This window comes from Neofelis nebulosa, chromosome X, assembly GCF_028018385.1.
Source record: "Neofelis nebulosa isolate mNeoNeb1 chromosome X, mNeoNeb1.pri, whole genome shotgun sequence".
In the NCBI taxonomy this organism is placed as follows: Eukaryota; Metazoa; Chordata; class Mammalia; order Carnivora; family Felidae; genus Neofelis; species Neofelis nebulosa.
In genome coordinates, this window is record NC_080800.1 from 65,740,859 (window position 1) to 65,754,653 (window position 13,795).

The 13,795-nt window shown below is 40.3% G+C and overlaps 1 pseudogene; it reads left to right on the plus strand.

The window, feature by feature from the left end:
• The first annotated feature begins 10,919 nt into the window (after window positions 1-10,919).
• On the plus strand, window positions 10,920-13,350 carry LOC131502455 (putative P2Y purinoceptor 10; annotated as a pseudogene).
• The last annotated feature ends 445 nt before the right edge of the window (window positions 13,351-13,795 follow it).

Consider the following 13,795-nt stretch of genomic DNA (forward strand, 5'->3'; position numbering starts at 1 on the left):
GCAAGAGGGTTCCCATTTCTCCACATCCTCTCCAGCATCTATAGTCTCCTGATTTGTTCATTTTGGCCACTCTGACTGGCATGAGGTGATATCTGAGTGTGGTTTTGATTTGTATTTCCCTGATGAGGAGCGACGTTGAGCATCTTTTCATGTGCCTGTTGGCCATCCGGATGTCTTCTTTAAAGAAGTGTCTATTCATGTTTTCTGCCCATTTCTTCATTGGGTTATTTGTTTTACGGGTGTGGAATTTGGTGAGCTCTTTATAGATTTTGGATACTAGCCCTTTGTCTGATATGTCATTTGCAAATATCTTCTCCCATTCTGTTGGTTGCCTTTTAGTTTTGTTGGTTGTTTCCTTTGCAGTGCAGAAGCTTTTTATCTTCATTAGGTCCCAGTAATTCATTTTTGCTTTTAATTCCCTTCCTTTGGGGATGTGTCAAGTAAGAAATTGCTGCTGCTGAGGTCAGAGAGGTCTTTTCCTGCTTTCTCCTCTAGCGTTTTCATGGTTTCCTGTCTCACATTCAAGTCCTTTACCCATTTTGAGTTTATTTTTGTAAATGGTGTGAGAAAGTGGTCTAGTTTCAATCTTCTGCATGTTGCTGTCCAGTTCCAGCACCATTTGTTAAAGAGACTGCCTTTTTTCCATTGGATGTTCTTTCCTGCTTTGTCAAAGATGAGTTGGCCATATGTTTGTGGGTCTAGTTCTGGGGTTTCTATTCTATTCCATTGGTCTATGTGTCTGTTTTTATGCCAATACCATGCTGTCTTGATGATGACAGCTTTGTAGTAGAGGCTAAAGTCTGGGATTGTGATGCCTCCTGCTTTGGTCTTCTTCTTCAACATTACTTTGGCTATTCGGGGCCTTTTGTGGTTCCATATGAATTTTAGGATTGCTTGTTCTAGTTTCGAGAAGAATGCTGGTGCAATTTTGATTGAGATTGCATTGAATGTGTAGATAGCTTTGGGTAGTATTGACATTTTGACAATATGTATTCTTCCAATCCATGAGCACGGAATGTTTTTCCATTTCTTTATATCTTCTTCAATTACCTTCATAAGCTTTCTATAGTTTTCAGCACATAGATCTTTTACATCTTTGGTTAGATTTATTCCTAGGTATTTTATGCTTCTTGGTGCAATTGTGAATGGGATCAGTTTCTTTATTTGTCTTTCTGTTGCTTCATTGTTAGTGTATAAGAATGCAACTGATTTCTGTACATTGATTTTGTATCCTGCGACTTTGCTGAATTCATGTATCAGTTCTAGCAGACTTTTGGTGGAGTCTATCGGATTTTCCATGTATAATATCATGTCATCTGCAAAAAGCGAAAGCTTGACTTCATCTTTGCCAATTTTGATGCCTTTGATTTCCTTTTGTTGTCTGATTGCTGATGCCAGAACTTCCAACACTATGTTAAACCACAGTGGTGAGAGTGGGCATCCCTGTCGTGTTCCTGAACTCAGGGAAAAATCTCTCAGTTTTTCCACATTGAGGATGATAGTAGCTGTGGGCTTTTCATAAATGGCTTTGATGATCTTTAAGTATGTTCCTTCTATCCTGTCTTTCTCGAGGGTTTTTATTAAGAAAGGGTGCTGGATTTTGTCAAAGGCCTTTTCTGAATCGATTGACAGGATCATATGGTTCTTATCTTTTCTTTTATTAATGTGATGTATCACATTGATTGATTTGCAAATATTTAACCAGCCCTGCATCTCAGGAATGAATCTCACTTGATCATGTTGAATAATTCTCTTCATATGCTGTTGAATTCGATTTGCTAGTATCTTATTGAGAATTTTTGCATGCATATTCATCAGGGATATTGGCCTGTAGTTCTCTTTTTTTTACTGGGTCTCTGTCTGGTTTAGGAATCAAAGGGATACTGGCTTCATAGAATGAGTCTGGAAGTTTTCTTTCCCTTTCTATTTCTTGGAATAGCTTGAGAAGGATAGGTATTATCTCTGCTTTAAAGGTCTGGTAGAACTCCCCTGGGAAGCCATCTGGTCCTGGACTCTTATTTGTTGGGAGATTTTTGATGACTGATTCAATTTCTTCGCTGGTGATGGGTCTGTTCAAGCTTTCTATTTCCTCCCGAGTGAGTTTTGGAAGAGTTTGGGTGTTTAGGAATTTGTCCATTTCTTCCAGGTTGTCCAGTTTTTTGGCATATAATTTTTCATCATATTCCCTGATAATTGCTTGTATTTCTTTTTTTTTTTTTATTTTTTTTTATTTTTTATTTTTTTCTATTTTTTTTTTATTTTTTAATATATGAAATTTACTGTCACATTGGTTTCCATACAACACCCAGTGCTCATCCCAAAAGGTGCCCTCCTCAATACCCATCACCCACCCTGCCCTCCCTCCCACCCCCCATCAACCCTCAGTTTGTTCTCAGTTTTTAACAGTCTCTTATGCTTTGGCTCTCTCCCACTCTAACCTCTTTTTTTTTTTTTTCCCTTCCCCTCCCCCATGGGTTTCTGTTACGTTTCTCAGGATCCACATAAGAGTGAAACCATATGGTATCTGTCTTTCTCTGTATGGCTTATTTCACTTAGCATCACACTCTCCAGTTCCATCCACGTTGCTACAAAAGGCCATATTTCATTCTTTCTCATTGCCACGTAGTATTCCATTGTGTATATAAACCACAATTTCTTTATCCATTCATCAGTTGATGGACATTTAGGCTCTTTCCATAATTTGGCGATTGTTGAGAGTGCTGCTATAAACATTGGGGTACAAGTGCCCCTATGCATCAGTACTCCTGTATCCCTTGGATAAATTCCTAGCAGTGCTATTGCTGGGTCATAGGGTAGGTCTATTTTTAATTTTTTGAGGAACCTCCACACTGCTTTCCAGAGCGGCTGCACCAATTTGCATTCCCACCAACAGTGCAAGAGGGTTCCCGTCTCTCCACATCCTCTCCAGCATCTATAGTCTCCTGATTTCTTCATTTTGGCCACTCTGACTGGCGTGAGGTGGTATCTGAGTGTGGTTTTGATTTGTATTTCCCTGATAAGGAGCGACGTTGAACATCTTTTCATGTGCCTGTTGGCCATCCGGATGTCTTCTTTAGAGAAGTGTCTATTCATGTTTTCTGCCCATTTCTTCACTGGGTTATTTGTTTTTCGGGTGTGGAGTTTGATGAGCTCTTTATAGATTTTGGATACTAGCCCTTTGTCCGATGTGTCATTTGCAAATATCTTTTCCCATTCCGTTGGTTGCCTTTTAGTTTTGTTGGTTGTTTCCTTTGCTGTGCAGAAGCTTTTTATCTTCATAAGGTCCCAGTAATTCACTTTTGCTTTTAATTCCCTTGCCTTTGGGGATGTGCCGAGTAAGAGATTGCTACGGCTGAGGTCAGAGAGGTCTTTTCCTGCTTTCTCCTCTAAGGTTTTGATGGTTTCCTGTCTCACATTCAGGTCCTTTATCCATTTTGAGTTTATTTTTGTGAATGGTGTGAGAAAGTGGTCTAGTTTCAACCTTCTGCATGTTGCTGTCCAGTTCTCCCAGCACCATTTGTTAAAGAGACTGTCTTTTTTCCATTGGATGTTCTTTCCTGCTTTGTCAAAAATGAGTTGGCCATACGTTTGTGGGTCTAGTTCTGGGGTTTCTATTCGATTCCATTGGTCTATGTGTCTGTTTTTATGCCAATACCATGCTGTCTTGATGATGACAGCTTTGTAGTAGAGGCTAAAGTCTGGGATTGTGATGCCTCCTGCTTTGGTCTTCTTCTTCAACATTACTTTGGCTATTCGGGGCCTTTTGTGGTTCCATATGAATTTTAGGATTGCTTGTTCTAGTTTCGAGAAGAATGCTGGTGCAATTTTGATTGGGATTGCATTGAATGTGTAGATAGCTTTGGGTAGTATTGACATTTTGACAATATTTATTCTTCCAATCCATGAGCAGGGAATGTCTTTCCATTTCTTTATATCTTCTTCAATTACCTTCATAAGCTTTCTATAGTTTTCAGCATACAGATCTTTTACATCTTTGGTTAGATTTATTCCTAGGTATTTTATGCTTCTTCGTGCAATTGTGAATGGGATCAGTTTCTTTATTTGTCTTTCTGTTGCTTCATTGTTAGTGTATAAGAATGCAACTGATTTCTGTACATTGATTTTGTATCCGGCAACTTTGCTGAATTCATGTATCAGTTCTAGCAGACTTTTGGTGGAGTCTATCGGATTTTCCATGTATAATATCATGTCATCTGCAAAAAGCGAAAGCTTGACTTCATCTTTGCTAATTTTGATGCCTTTGATTTCCTTTTGTTGTCTGATTGCTGATGCTAGAACTTCCAGCACTATATTAAACAGCAGCGGTGAGAGTGGGCATCCCTGTCGTGTTCCTGATCTCAGGGAAAAAGCTCTCAGTTTTTCCCCATTGAGGATGATGTTAGCTGTGGGCTTTTCATAAATGGCTTTTATGATCTTTAAGTATGTTCCTTCTATCCCGACTTTCTCAAGGGTTTTTATTAAGAAAGGGTGGTGGATTTTGTCAAAGGCCTTTTCTGCATCGATTGACAGGATCATATGGTTCTTTTCTTTTTTTTTGTTAATGTGATGTATCACGTTGATCGATTTGCGAATGTTGAACCAGCCCTGCATCCCAGGAATGAATCCCACTTGATCATGGTGAATAATTCTTTTTATATGCTGTTGAATTCGATTTGCTAGTATCTTATTGAGAATTTTTGCATCCATATTCATCAGGGATATTGGCCTGTAGTTCTCTTTTTTTACCGGGTCTCTGTCTGGTTTAGGAATCAAAGTAATACTGGCTTCATAGAATGAGTCTGGAAGTTTTCCTTCCCTTTCTATTTCTTGGAATAGCTTGAGAAGGATAGGTATTATCTCTGCTTTAAAGGTCTGGTAGAACTCCCCTGGGAAGCCATCTGGTCCTGGACTCTTATTTGTTGGGAGATTTTTGATAACCGATTCAATTTCTTCGCTGGTTATGGGTCTGTTCAAGCTTTCTATTTCCTCCTGATTGAGTTTTGGAAGAGTGTGGGTGTTTAGGAATTTGTCCATTTCTTCCAGGTTGTCCAATTTGTTGGCATATAATTTTTCATAGTATTCCCTGATAATTGTTTGTATCTCTGAGGGATTGGTTGTAATAATTCCATTTTCTTTCATGATTTTATCTATTTGGGTCATCTCCCTTTTCTTTTTGAGAAGCCTGGCTAGAGGTTTGTCAATTTTGTTTATTTTTTCAAAAAACCAACTCTTGGTTTCGTTGATCTGCTCTACAGTTTTTTTAGATTCTATATTGTTTATTTCTGCTCTGATCTTTATGATTTCTCTTCTTCTGCTGGGTTTAGGCTGCCTTTGCTGTTCTGCCTCTATTTCCTTTAGGTGTGCTGTTAGATTTTGTATTTGGGATTTTTCTTGTTTCTTGAGATAGGCCTGGATTGCAATGTATTTTCCTCTCAGGACTGCCTTCGCTGCGTCCCAAAGCGTTTGGATTGTTGTATTTTCGTTTTCGTTTGTTTCCATATATTTTTAAATTTCTTCTCTAATTGCCTGGTTGACCCACTCATTCGTTAGTAGGGTGTTCTTTAACCTCCATGCTTTTGGAGGTTTTCCAGACTTTTTCCTGTGGTTGATTTCAAGCTTCATAGCATTGTGGTCTGAAAGTATGCATGGTATAATTTCAATTCTTGTGAACTTATGAAGGGCTGTTTTGTGACCCAGTATATGATCTATCTTGGAGAATGTTCCATGTGCACTCGAGAAGAAAGTATATTCTGTTGCTTTGGGATGCAGAGTTCTAAATATATCTGTCAAGTCCATCTGATCCAATGTATCATTCAGGGCCCTTGTTTCTTTATTGACTGTGTGTCTAGATGATCTATCCATTTCTGTAAGTGGTGTGTTAAAGTCCCCTGCAATGACCACATTCTTATCAATAAGGTTGCTTATGTTTATGAGTAACTGTTTTATATATCTGGAGGCTCCGGTATTTGGCGCATAGACATTTATAATTGTTAGCTCTTCCTGATGGATAGACCCTGTAATTATTATATAATGCCCTTCTTCATCTCTTGTTACAGCCTTTAATTTAAAGTCTAGTTTGTCTGATATAAGTATGGCTACTCCAGCTTTCTTTTGGCTTCCAGTAGCATGATAAATAGTTCTCCATCCCCTCACTCTCAATCTAAAGGTGTCCTCAGACCTAAAATGAGTCTCTTGTAGACAGCAAATAGATGGGTCTTGTTTTTTTATCCATTCTGATACCCTATGTCTTTTGGTTGGCGCATTTAATCCATTTACATTCAGTGTTATTATAGAAAGATACGGGTTTAGAGTCATTGTGATGTCTGTATGTTTTATGCTTGTAGTGATGTCTCTGGTACTTTGTCTCACAGGATCCCCCTTAGGATCTCTTGTAGGGCTGGTTTCGTGGTGACAAATTCCCTCAGTTTTTGTTTGTTTGGGAAGACCTTTATCTCTCCTTCTATTCTAAATGACAGACTTGCTGGATAAAGGATTCTCGGCTGCATATTTTTTCTGTTTAGCACACTGAAGATATCGTGCCAAGCCTTTCTGGCCTGCCAAGTTTCAAAGGAGAGATCAGTCACGAGTCTTATAGGTCTCCCTTTATATGTGAGGGCATGTTTATCCCTTGCTGCTTTCAGAATTTTCTCTTTATCCTTGTATTTTGCCAGTTTCACTATGATATGTCGTGCAGAAGATCGATTCAAGTTACGTCTGAAGGGAGTTCTCTGTGCCTCTTGGATTTCAATGCCTTTTTCCTTCCCCAGTTCAGGGAAGTTCTCAGCTATAATTTCTTCAAGTACCCCTTCAGCACCTTTCCCTTCCTCTTCCTCCTCTGGAATACCAATTATGCGTATATTATTTCTTTTTAGTGTATCACTTAGTTCTCTAATTTTCCCCTCATACTCCTGGATTTTTTTTATCTCTCTTTCTTTCAGCTTCCTCTTTCTCCATAACTTTATCTTCTAGTTCACCTATTCTCTCCTCTGCCTCTTCAATCCGAGCCGTCGTGGTTTCCATTTTGTTTTGCATTTCATTTAAAGCGTTTTTCAGCTCCTCGTGACTGTTCCTTAGTCCCTTGATCTCTGTGGCAAGAGATTCTCTGCTGTCCTGTATACTGTTTTCAAGCCCAGCGATTAATTTTATGACTATTATTCTAAATTCACTTTCTGTTATATTATTTAAATCCTTTTTGATCAGTTCATTAGCTGTTGTTATTTCCTGGAGATTCTTCTGAGGGGAATTCTTCCGTTTGGTCATTTTGGACAGTCCCTGGAGTGGTGAGGACCCGCAGGGCACTTCCCCCGTGCTGTGGTGTATAACTGGAGTTGGTGGGCGGGGCCGCAGTCCGACCTGATGTCTGCCCCCAGCCCACTGCTGGGGCCACAGTCAGACTGGTGTGTGCCTTCTCTTCCCCTCTCCTAGGGGCGGGATTCACTGTGGGGTGGTGTGGCCCGTCTGGTCTACTTGCACACTGCCAGGCTTGTGGTGCTGGGGAGCTGGCGTATTAGCTGGGGTGGGTAGGCAAGGTGCACGGGGGCGGGAGGGGCAGGCTTAGCTCGCTTCTCCTTAGGTGATCCGCTTCAGGAGGGGCCCTGTGGCAGCGGGAGGGAGTCAGATCCGCTGCCGGAGGTTTGGCTTCGCAGAAGCACAGAGTTGGGTGTTTGCGCGGAGCGAGCAAGTTCCCTGGCAGGAACTGGTTCTCTTTGGGATTTTGGCTGGGGGATGGGCGGGGGAGATGGCGCTGGCGAGCGCCTTTGTTCCCCGCCAAGCTGAGCTCTGCCGTCCGGGGGCTCAGCAGCTCTCCCTCCCTTTGTCCTCCAGCCTTCCCGCTTTCTGAGCAGAGCTGTTAACTTCTGACCTCCCAGACGCTAAGTCGCGCTTGCTGTCGGAACACAGTCCGTCCGGCCCCTCCGCTTTTGCCAGCCCGACTCGGGGGCTCTGCTTGGCCGGCGAGCTGCCCCTCCGCCCCGGCTCCCTCCCGCCAGTCCGTGGAGCGCGCACCGCCTCGCCGCCCTTCCTACCCTCTTCCGTGGGCCTCTCGTCTGCGCTTGGCTCCGGAGACTCCGTTCTGCTCAATTGCTTGTATTTCTGAGGGATTGGTTGTAACAATTCCATTTTCATTCATGATTTTATCTATTTGGATCATCTCCCTTTTCTTTTTGAGAAGCCTGGCTAGAGGTTTATCAATTTTGTTTATTTTTTCAAAAAAACAACTCTTGGTTTTGTTGATCTGCTCTACAGTTTTTTTTTTAGATTATATATTGTTTATTTCTGCTCTGGTCTTTATTCTCTTCTTCTGCTGGGTTTAGGCTGTCTTTGCTCTTCTGTTTCTATTTCCTTTAGGTGTGCTGTTAGATTTTGTATTTGGGATTTGTCTTGTTTCTTGAGATAGGCCTGGATTGTAATGCATTTTCCTCTCAGGACCGCCTTCGCTGCATCCCAAAGCGTTTGGATTGTTGTCTTTTCATTTTCGTTTGTTTCCATATATTTTTTAATTTCTTCTCTAATTGCCTGGTTGACCCATTCATTCTTTAGTAGGGTTTTGTTTAACCTCCATGCTTTTGGACGTTTTCCAGACTTTTTCCTGTGGTTGATTTCAAACTTCATAGCATTGTGGTCTGAAAGTATGCATGGTATGATCTCAATTCTTGTGAACTTATGAAGGGCTGTTTTGTGACCCAGTATATGATCTATCTTGGAGAATGTTCCATGTGCACTCGAGAAGAAAGTATATTCTGTTGCTTTGGGATGCAGAGCTCTAAATATATATGTCAAGTCCATCTGAACCAATGTATCATTCAGGGCCCTTGTTTCTTTATTGACCGTGTGTCTAGATGATCTATCCATTTCTGTAAGTGGAGTGTTAAAGACCCCTGCAATTACCACATTCTTATCAATAAGGTTGCTTATGTTTGTGAGTAATTGTTTTATATATTTGTGGGCTCCTGTATTCGGCATATAGACATTTATAATTGTTAGCTCTTCCTGATGGATAGACCCTGTGATTATTATATAATGCCCTTCTTCATCTCTTGTTACAGCCTTTAATTTAAAATCTAGTTTGTCTGATGTAAGTATGGCTACTCCAGCTTTCTTTGACTTCCAGTGGCATGATAAATAGTTCTCCATCCTTTCACTTTCAATCTGAAAGTGTCCTCAGGTCTAAAATAAGTCTCTTGTAGACAGCAAATAGATGGGTCTTGTTTTCTTATCCATTCTGATACCCTATGTCTTTTATTTGGCGCATTTAGTCCATTTACATTCAGTGTTATTATAGAAAGATACGGGTTTAGTGTCCTTGTGATGTCTGTAGTTTTCGTACTTGTAACAATGTCTCTGGTACTTTGTCTCACAGGATCCCCCTTAGGATCTCTTGTAGGGCTGGTTTAGTGGTGACAAATTCCTTCAGTTTTTGTTTGTTTGGGAAGACCTTTATCTGTCCTTCTATTCTAAATGACAGACTTGCTGGATAAAGGATTTTCAGCTGCATATTTTTTTTCTGTTTATCACATTGATGTTCTCGTGCCAATCCTTTCTGGCCTGCCAAGTTTCAAAAGAGAGATCAGTCAGGATTCGTATAGGTCTCCCTTTATAAGTTAGGGCACGTTTATCCCTTGCTGCTTTCAGAATTTTCTCTTTATCCTTGTATTTTGCCAGTTTCACTATGATATGTTGTGCAGATTGATTCAGTTACATCTGAAGGGAGTTCTCTGTGCGTCTTGGATTTCAATGCCTTTTTCCTTCCCCAGATCTGGGAAGTTCTCATCTATGATTTCTTCAAGTACACCTTCAGCACCTTTCCCTCTCTCTTCCTCCTCTGGAATACCAATTATGCGTAGATTATTTCTCTTTAGTGCATCACTTAGTTCTCTAATTTTCCCCTCATACTCCTGGATTTTTTTATCTCTCTTTTTTCAGCTTCTCCTTTTTCCATAATTTTATCTTCTAGTTCACCTATTCTCTCCTCTGCCTCTTCAATCCGAGCCATGGTCATCTCCATTTTATTTTGCAGATCATTAATAGCATTTTTTAGCTCCTCCTGGCTGTTCCTTAGTCCCTTCATCTCTGTAGCAATAGATTCTCTACTGTCCTTTATACTGTTTTCAAGCCCAGCGATTAATTTTATGAGTATTATTCTAAATTCACTTTCTGTTATATTGTTTAAATCGTTTTTGATCAGTTCGTTAGCTGTCATTATTTCCTGGCCTTTTTTTTTTTTTGAGGGGAATTCTTCCTTTTTTGTCATTTTGGATAGTCCCTGGAGTGGTGTAGAACTGCGAGGCACTTCCCCTGTGCTGTCTTGTATAACTTGGGTTGGTGGGCAGAGCCGCAGTCAGACCTGATGTCTGCCCCAGCCCACTGCGTGGGCCACAGTCAGACTGGTGTGTGCCTTCTCTTTCCCTCTCCTAGGGGCGGGATTCACTGTGGGGTGTGTGGCCCATCTGGGCTACTTGCACACTGCCAGGATTGTGGTGCTGGGGATCTGGCATATTAGCTGGGACGGATCGGCAAGGTGCACAGGGGTGGGAGGGGCAGGCTCAGCTCGCTTTTCCTTCAGTGATCCGCTTCTGGAGGGGCCCTGTGACACCAGGAAGGAGTCAGACCCGCCGCTGGAGCGATGGATCCACAGAAGCACAGTGTTGTGTGTTTGTGCTGTGCAAGCTAGTTCCCTGGCAGGCACTGGTTCCCTTTGAGATTTTGGCTGGGGGATGGGCTAGGGAGATGGCGTTGGTGAGCGCCTTTGTTCCCCGCCAAGCTGTGCTCTGTTGTCCGGGGCTCAACAAATCTCCCTCCATTGTCCTCCAGCCCTCCTGTTCTCCAAGCAGAGCTGTTAGCTTATAACCTTCCAGATGTTAAGTCCCGCTTGCTGTCAGAACACACTCTGCACTGCCTCTCCGCCCTCCTACCCTCTTCCGTGTGCCTCTCGTCTGCACTTGGCTCTGGAGAATCTGTTCTGCTAGTCTTCTGGTGGTTTTCTGGGTTATTTAGGCAGGTGTAGGTAGAATCTAAGTGATCAGCAGGATGCAGTGAGCCCAGCATCCTCCTACACCACCATCTTCTCCCTTGATTTCTGAAAACATGTTTCACAATATTGTCATATAATTGTAGATTGCCATGATATTTTCAGCTTACATGAAAAAGACCTTTGAATTTGTGAAAGTTCACACTTTAATACTTCTTTGGTGGACACAAATATATTTGTAAACCCAAACATAGACTGACATGCCCTTGGCCCTATTTTTACTGTTATCTGCAGAAATCATCACTCTAATATTTTCCTTAAGGAAAGAACATACATCCTCAAGGTGGGAAGTAACAGCACAACCAATATAAGAACAAAGTGCACAGATATTCAAATGCCCTTTCAGTACTCTCTCTATGCAACCACCTACATCGTCATATTCATCCCTGGTCTTTCGGGCAACAGTGCAGCCTTGTGGGTTCTGTGCCACTTGATCAACAAGAAAAATAAAGCCATCATTTTCATGAGCAACCTCTCTGTGGTGATCTTGCTCATGTGCTGTCTTTACCTCTCCAGATTTACTATTACTTTAGCCACCACTGGCCCTTCCCAAAGGCCATTTGCCTGCTGTGCTTCTACTTGAAGTATCTCGACGTGTGTGCCAGCGTTTGCTTCCTGATATGCATCAGCCTTCAGAGATGTTTCTTTCTCCTCAAGCCCTTTAGAGCCAGAGACTGGAAGCGTAGGTATGATGCAGGCACCAGTGCTGGCATCTGGATCATTGTGGGGACTGCCTGTTTGCCACCTCCAATTCTGAGGAGTGCTGACTTAGCCAACAACACTGAATACTGCTTTGCCAATTTAGGGTTTCAACACATTAGCATGGCTTCCTCCATTGGTATGATAACTGTAGCTAAACTTGGAAGTTTTGTTTTGTTTTTTTTTTTTTACACCTGTTGCCATTATAACGTACTGCACATGGAAAAAGAGAAAATATTTACGGGAATTCCAAGTTCCCACTCAGAATACCAAAGAGAGAAAGAAGTCTTTGTGGCTGGTTCTGATATGTGCGGTGGTGTTCATTGTGTGTTTCCCTCCTTACCACCTCAACTTCCCATTCTATATGATGGTGAAACATGTCTTTTCAAACTGTTTTTTTTAAGATCATCCTATGTTTTTACATCATTTGTCTATGTCTTGCAAATCTGAATTGCTGCCTTGATCCCGTTGTATATTATTTTATGACCTCACAAGTCCACAATAGGTTTTTGGACCACAGTGGTTGGCTCTTCAGTCACTGTGAGATGCAAGGACAGTGCTTTGGAAATTCATCACAGGAAGGAGGAACTTCAAACTATCTCTCTTACAAATTTGAATGATTCCAAGATAATACAATCAAATAAATAACTAGAATAATCTATGTTCTCTATCAGTTTAGCTATCTCACCTTGAATATTTTAAAAAATGGTACTGTTGAATGCCTTAAGAAAACATGGCCTCCTTCCTTTCATCTCCAAAATTCTCCTTCTGAAGGAATTATTCATGACTATATTTTCTATCCAAATGGAAACATGCTGTTCTATGGATAGTAAAATATCTTTATTTATAGAAAGTAATAAGCACCAGAATAAATTGCACACCGGTTCCTCAGAAATGGATCCAATGTTTTCACTTTTTCCTGCAAGAAACAAAATGTAAACTTAAAATAAGTGGACATAAGTGAATTGTCCAAAAATTATAGATATACAGAATAGGATCCTGACTTTATTTTAAAAATACATACTAGAGCAAAGTAGACTAAAGAGGAAACATTTTTTAATATTAATAGGAGTTGTGAAAATTAATATCCTTAGAGCTTGAAATATGAGAATTTCCATTTTCCCCTTGAAGAAATGAACAATTCAGATTCTTACCAAATATCTCAAATGTATCATGAAATTCATACACAACACATACAACTTAAACACAAAACACAGTTGTATTCTAACACATTTCATAAGCTTCAGAATTTCAGGGTTTGCAATCAAATCTCTTTGTTTGAAAGTCTATGAGTGTGTGTGATGTGATGCCTATTTGTGTATATTGTCAGTCATTTAGAAAATGTTTATTAATTTGCAAATTAAAATCAATTGTGCAACAAAATGTTTATATTAGTTCCTCTATATACAACCTCAGTCACAACTTTGCTTGATAGATTTTAAACAATGAATTAATAAAGAATCATACACATGTGTATAGTTTTTTAGTTAGACCTCATTACTCACAAGTAAAGACACATATAAAGAGAATATTGGTGAATTGAATATCATTATGAATGCAGAATGAAAATTGATATTGTTTCAAATCTTTGTGACTTTTTAATAAAATTTTGTAATACAAATCACTATCATTGAAATTTTTTAAACTTAAAATTTCACATATGGGGTTTAATTAAAATGGTATTTTATTTTTTTAAGTTTATTTATTTATTTTGAGATGGAGTGCAAGCAGGGGAGGGGAAGAAAGGGAGAATCTCAAACAGGCTCTGCACTTTCAGTACAGATCCCCACACAGGGCTCAAACTCATGAAACTGCGAGGTCATGACCTGAGCCAAAATCAAGAGTCAGACATTCAACAGACTGAGCCACCCATAAAATGCTATTTTATAAAGCAGTGGCCAATTTTATAAGGTTATAAAGGCTTACTTTCTTGTCTTTATAAGGTTGTTAATTCACAACCTATTTCCTCTGTATGAATTTTTTTAATGGTGCTTGTGCATCAGAACAGAAACAGATAATGACATTTGCTACAATGGGGGAAAATAGAGTAAAACTTAATGCATAAACTTG